We start from the raw sequence: 7,596 nt of genomic DNA, 5'->3' as shown, positions 1-7,596 counted from the left end.
AGATTTATCTGTAGCATCTGATGCTATTTGATAGCATGTTACTATCAATAGAACATCTTTCAAAATTGAGTACATCCTCTCAAACCCTGTTACTGCTTTATCAACTAAGTTGATGTAATATTCAAAATCCTTTTTTTTGGTCATTTCAACAATGTTGACAGCATCTTCACTAGGAGTAGATTCTATCTCAAGAAACCACTTTCTTTGCTCTTCCATAGGAAGCAACTCCTCAGCTGTTCAAGTTTTATCACAAGATTGCAACAATTCAGTCACATGTTCAGGCTCCATTTCTAGTTTTCTTGCTATTTCCACCACATCGACAGTTACTTACTCCACTGAAGTCTTGAACTCCTCCAAGTCATCCACACAGTTTGGAATTAACTTCTTCCAAATTCCAGTTAATGATATTTTTACTTCCTCCAATGACCCACGAATGTTCTTAGTGGCATCTAGCATGGTGAATCCTTTCCAGAAAGTTTTGAATTTACTTTGACCAGATCCATCAAAGGAATCGTTATCTATGGCATACAGCCTTATGAAATGTGTTTCTTAATAAGACTTGATTCAAAATGACTCCTTGATCCATGGGCTACAGAATGGATGTTGTGTAAGCAGGTATGAGAATAACATTCATCTCCTTGTACATCCTCATCAGATGCACATCTCCATCAGAAATCGTGGGTGACCAGGTGCATTTTCAATGAGCAGTAATGTTGTGAAAGCAATATTTTTTTTTTCCTGAACAGTAGGTTTCAATGATGGGCTTAAAATACTCAATAAATCATGATGTAAAAAGATGTGCTATCACCAAGGCTTTGTGGTCCAATTTATAGAGCACAGGCAAGGTAGATTTAGCATAATTCTTAACAATCCTAGGATTTTCAGAATGGTCAATAAGCATTGGTTTCAACTTAAAATCACCCACTAACAAGGGAGTCAAAGCTCTGAAGCTTTGAAGCCAGGCACTGACTTCTCCTCTGTAGCTATCAAAGTCCTATAGGGCGTCTTCCCATAGAAGGCTGTTTCATCTACATTGAAAATCTGTTGCTTAGTGTAGCCATGTTAATCAGTTATTTTAGCTAGATCTTCTGGATAATTTGCTGTGGCTTCTCTATCAGCACTTGTGCTTCACCTTGCACTTTTATGTTACAGAAATGACTTCTTTCCTCAAATCTCATGAACCAACTTCCACTGCAGTTCTCCAACTGTTTTTCAGCAGCTTCCTCACTTCTCAGCGTTCATAGCATTGAAGAGTTAGGGCCTTGCTCTGGATTAGGCTTTGGATTAAGGCATTATTATAACTGGTTTGGTGTTCTATCCAGACCACAAAAACTTTCTCCATTCAGCAATAGGGCTGTTTTGCTTTGTTATCATTTGTGTGTTCACTGGAGTAGCAGCTTTAATTTCCTTCAAGAACTTTTCCTTTGCATTCACAACTTGAGAGACATAGTTTTCAGCCTATCTTGGCTTTCTACATGCTTTTCTCAATAAGGTTAATCATTTCTAGCTTTTGATTGAGAGTGAGAGATGTGTGGCTCTTCCTTTCACTTGAACACTTAGAGGCCATTGTAGGGTTATTAATTGGCCTAATTTCAATATTGCCTTGTTTCAAGCAATGGGGAGGCCTGGAGAGAGGGAGGGAAATGGGGAAAGCTGGTCGGTGGAGGAGTCAGAACACGCACAACATTCATGGATTAAGTTCACTGTCCGATATGAGTGCAATTTGTGGCTACCTAAAAGTTATAACAGTAAAATCAAAGAACACTAACCAACAAAACACATATAATAATAATGAAAAAGTTTTTAATATTGTGAAAATTACCAAAATGCAACATGAGAGAGACAGAAAACAGGCACATGACTGAAAAAATGGCACCAATAGACTTGCTGTTTACAGAGGTGGCACAAATCTTCAATTTGTAAAAAATTCGATATTTGCAAAGCACAATAAATTGAAGCACAATAAAAGAAAGTATGCCAGTAGTTCTTGGCCAGGTGCTAGGCCAGGTCCTAAGACCTGTGGTGAGAAAAAGAGATTGTCCCTGACATGCCCTCCTGGAAGAGATTAATATTAAAGGAATAATAAGGAATAAATATATAGTCATGTGACACAGAATGATGTTTCGTCAACAATGGACCACATATACAAGGGTGGTCCCATAAAATTAAAATGAAGCTGAAAAATTTCTATTGATAGCGACATCCTAGCTGCTGTAACATCATAGTACAGTGCATTACCTTTTCTGTTTGTTTAGAGACACAAAACACTTGCCATTGTGTTATAGTTGCCTACAGTATTCAGTACAGTCACGTGTTGTACAAGTTTGTAGCCTAGGGGCAATAGGCTGTATTGCTCATATAGCCTAGGTATGTAGTAGGCCGTATCATTTAGACTTCTGTAAGTAACACTCTGTGATGTTCACACAACGAAACCATCTAATAATGCACCTTTCAGAATGTGTCCCTGTTGTTAAGTGAGGCATAAGTGCATAGTATCCATCTGTAGTAAATACGATGAAGGAAACAATACAGAGTGCTGTGACTGTCAATAAGATGATGAGGCTTCCATAAAGACTTCTTTGAGGTGGTAACCTTTAGGGTTTGTCTGAAAGATAAACAGAAGTTATTCAAGCAACAAGTGTTCCAGGTAGCAGGAACACGGCTTTCTGGAATACAGCAAATATATGAGAAATGTTTGGCCCTTGTGGAAATACATGAAAGCCAATGAAGTCTGATGTGAAACACTAGAACCAAGAGACCCATTTTGGACAAGATCATATATGTTAACCTCTTAGATATGCCTCTAACCATCTGGAAGAGTGTATATGCACAGTCCATAACCAGAAGGTCTTTCAGGTGTCCGGTCATAGACACATACAGAGTTGTGAGAATGGTTTGAAATATTTTTGTGACTTTTCTATCTAGTGTTTTACCAATCCAGGGAGTCCACCTCCCGCAGGCAGTGGGGATTTCATTGTTATCTCTTTGACTCCCAATCCTGTTTGTCCACCCATCTACCTTCCCCACAGGGGTCCTGGCTTAAGTTTGTCAGACTTTTAAGGCTCAAGGTCCTCCAATTTCTTCCAAGTGAAGCACCTACAATACAGACATTTCTCCTGCTAGTGCTGATGTGGCATAACTTCAATGTGTTACCACCATGTGACCAACTTTTCTTTATGGTATCTGCCTCAAATCCACTCCGCTAAAGAGTACCTCATGGAAGGTACATGAGAGAAGAGAATAAAGAGTTATTTTTTTGTGTTGCCACATATAACTATTTGCACTAATAACTAGTTAGAGGGCATGAGGGACAATACGGAATAAATCCCATTAGAGTAAGACCAACTCTTAGTTATCTCTGCTAATGGAAAAGATAAAGACGTTGGGGGAAATATTCACGTTTTTAATCACAGTCATTTTTTCTTTTTAAATTAAGGTTCTCTCCTTGCCTTCCCACTGACTCAACTCTTTCTTTGTCCACAATCTTTCATTTTGTGTTTGCTCTCCAGTGAAGGGCACATCACACTGGCCAATGGAGAGTCCTAGTTGTTTTTGACCTTCTTTCCCTCACCATTCTCTTTCAATCAACCACCAGGTCTTACCAAGTATACTACGTAAGTAGTGCTGTGATCTGTCTGTGTCTTCCAATCCTAGGTGCCTCTGCCCTAGTTCAGGTCACCATTACTTCTCATCTGGATCACGCAAACAGTCCTCCCAAGCTCCTGGCCTCCAGGCTTGCTTACCTCCAGAACGTTTTTCAAGTTGCAGCCAGAGTGATTTTTCTAAAATGCAATGCTGATCAACTCACTCTCCTCTTTCAACCCTTCGATGGCTTCACATTTCCCTCAGGATGAAATAAAAACTCCTAAAAATGTCTTATAAAATCCTTAAAATCTGGCTGCTGTTAACTCTTCATTCTTATCTCTCATTACTTTCCTAGCCAAACTCTAAATTTCAACTCAACTAAATTTTCAGTTCCTTAAAAAATCCAGGCACTTGCTTTACTGTTTTCACATACTGTGCCAGCTCCCTGGAAGTCTCTTCTTCCCACTACAGCCCACTCCGCCCCATCGCATCACTTCTCCTCATTCCTCCCCTTTGGTCTAGCTGTATTTCCTCCAGGAAGCCAACCTTGAGTCCTTAGATTCTATTAGTTTCCCCTAGGTGTCTTCTGGTTGTACTTTGCTTTTTCCCCATGTCATAACATCTGTCATACTGCCTTCCCTCTACTCTTGAACACCCAATACTGATTATGCCAATACAGAAATGAACAACAAAGGAAGCAACACATCACCAATAATCCTGGTTTCATGACATTCTGATTATTTCTGTGCAAATTATGGCTATTGTGTATTTAGCTTTACATCTTTTTCAACCGAACAACTTATTCTAGACGTCTTTATAGACAGTATTCTTTTGTTTTAATGTACAATGGATTATTTAATCCTGTTATTATTGGGTATTTAGGTTGTTTCCATTTTCACATTATTTTAGACATTGTTGCAGTGAATATCCTTATCCATCCACCCTTTATAATTAACCATTTATTTCTGAAGAATAAATTGACATAAAAAGTATAAGACTTGCATCAAATTATATCTCCCTCCACAATGTTATTGCCTTTCCCCTCAACCTTGAAAATACCCACTTTATAAATCTTCTTTTCTTTTAACTTTCAACCTGATCAGCCAGATATATTTGTGGTGATTTTCCCTTAAATGACTAGGAAAGTTCAGCATCGTCATGTTACTGGACATTAAAAAAAAATCAACTTTATTTGTCCAATTTTCTAAAGTCAAGTCTCCCGGAAGCAGTGTTTCAAATTAGGATTCTTGTGCAAGTGACTTACTGAGAGTCCTCTGCAAGGGAATGAGAAAAAACAGAACAGGGCAAAAGAGGCAAATATGTGGTTTCAGGAGAAATCCACACTCAGCGTAATCCCATGGGGTGCTCAGGAGCATAAATTGTACCACCACCGAGGCCAGTGGGCTGGGCTGTAATGCCCTGCATCAGTCACTGGCCATGGGCCAACCTCAGAGGAGACAAAACTTCCCAGGTATCTCCAGGTAAAGTGACTCTCATCAGCCCAGGACAATCCTCTGGAAAAGGGTGAAGAGAAGTCATTAGTATCCAATGTCTGAAGCACCAGCAAAATAGGTACACCACCCTGGGAACGGGGATCTGTGTGGATGCTAACAGCATGTCATGCCGGGTATTTAAAAAAAAAAAAAAAAAATTCTTAAAAGCTAAGCATATTAAACATTCCTGGAATATGCATTGTAAATGTACTTTCCCAGTTGTTGTTATGTAGAGATAAATCAATCAAACTTTGTTTTCTGGCTTTGATGACCATGCTTAGCAGGTCTATTCCAACCCAAGATTATCATTTTTTTAATTAACTTATATTTTCCTCTAGTATTTTACAAGTTTTTAAAAGAATTTAAAATTTTAATCTACCTGGATTCACTATGGGTATGTATTGGGTGTGAGATAGAGATTTGACTTAGTTTTTTCCTAAATAATAGCTGACACTTCAATATTTAAATTCATATAACCAAGTAATAAATAATAAAATAGTTGATACTTTCTCTTTTTTAGACAGAGTCTCACTCTGTCGCCCAGGCTGGAGTGCAGTGGCGCGATCTAGGCTCACTGCAACCTCCACTTCCCCGGCTCAAGCAATTTTCCTGCCTCAGCCTCCCGAGTACCAGGAATTACAGGTGTGTGCCACCACACCTGGCTAATTTTATATTTTTAGTAGAGACGAGGTTTTGTCACGTTGGCCAGGCTGGTTTTGAACTCTTGACCTCAAGTGATCTGCCCTCTTTGGCCTCCCGAAGGGCTGGGATTACAAGGGTAAGCCATGGCACCTGGCCATAGTTGGTACATTTTATATGATAGGCCCTGTCCAAAGTAAGCCTTCTACAAATATTAACCTATTTAACCTTTGCAATAATGTCACAGGTAGGGAGAACAGATGAAGTGGGGCACAGAGAGGTTACATAATTTGCCCAAGGTCATAGCTAATGAGTACTAGCAAGTTGGGTTTTTAATGAATTTAGTTTTTCTTTCCCCTATGCACTTAACTGGTATGCTGTACTGCCTCTCCCAAATAGATAACCAATCATTTCAGTATCACTAACTGAACAATCAATCCATCATTTCTTCTTATATCTTAAGTGTGATCTTGGACTTCCTGCTCTTTTCACTGTTCTGAATTTCTGCACCAATTAGTTCTAATTACAGTACTAGTTTTGTTATACTCTGTAATATTCAGCATTGTAAGTCCCTCCCATTAGATTTTTCTCTGAAATTTCCAGTTCTCATATTTACTCTTTCAGAATACCAAGTCCAAAGACCAAATACATAAACAAGAAAACAAAAAATACTTATAGGCATTTTGATTTTAAATTTTGTTAAATGCATAATTTGGGGGAGAATTTGATTTGCAATTTGTCTCATTCAAGAAAACAGAATGTCTCTCTCCATGTATTCTTTATTTTCCCTTTATTATTACTTTCATTAAGTTTTCTTTATAGAGGCCCTACACATTTCTTGGTAATTTACATCTTTGTGAATAGTGTCATCTTTTAAAATTATATAACAGGTTACTAATCAAAACTGTTTTTTGCGTATTTATACATAATTGGCCACTCTGCCAAACTTCATCTTGGTTTGGCAGAGGTATCGTCATCTTGCAGCAATTAAATCAGTGGTTCATTTTAACAAAAGTAAATATTAGAAGGAAACCTGCCTCTGCTATTCACTGGTGATCAGCCATCATGCCCTACTATTGTGAACAATGGCATAAACGTGTATGAATAGAAAGCAGGCACAACTGCAAACACATACTACACAAATGTGTAGTACATGGACATAAGCTGAAAGGCACCTTATTTCTATTTTTTTCCCATTTACTTCACAAGTTTTCCAAGACAGTCATATCTGCAAATAATTTTACCTCCTTTCTGTAACATGAAAATCTTACTGTATCTGGTAACTGTAGCTGGTATGTCACTAATTCATAAATTAAGGTGGGACATCGCAAAAAATTGAACATACATCCTGTTAAGCATTTTGAGTTTAAAATAGATAAATGTATACTTGGGTACCAATTTTAAAGAAGGGTCAAAGCCTGTTCTTGGGAGTATGGATACATTGACGAGAGATCCAAAGTTATCTTTTTTGAATTCTAGTCCCTTTAAAGCAGAAAACGAACTTGACATTAGCGAAGCAATCCAATGTTTTTACTGATCACCCCCAAATTTGTTATCTTTCTCACACCTAATTTGACAGCAGTTCTTTGTAGTGACTCTTTTCCAAACTTTTCCAAAGTGTTGACTTAGTTTTCCTGGGAATTCTTCATTTGCCCCCCAATAGTTCATCAATTTTCATATTTAAAAAATTAATTTACATAAAATGCTAAATACAGCTGGCATAAACAGATTTGTGAATAAACACAGCTGACTAAACTTAAGTGGGGTGAAGACAAAAGCAAACTGCACAGAAGGAAGTGGCAGACTTTTGGTGTGTGGGCTCAGCAGCACTGGCCTGTTTTACAGAAGGAATGGGTAGGTTAATCCATCAAATTGGCCA

Source organism: Macaca fascicularis, chromosome 9, assembly GCF_037993035.2.
Source record: "Macaca fascicularis isolate 582-1 chromosome 9, T2T-MFA8v1.1".
NCBI lineage: Eukaryota > Metazoa > Chordata > Mammalia > Primates > Cercopithecidae > Macaca > Macaca fascicularis.
This window is presented reverse-complemented; position numbering follows the sequence as displayed.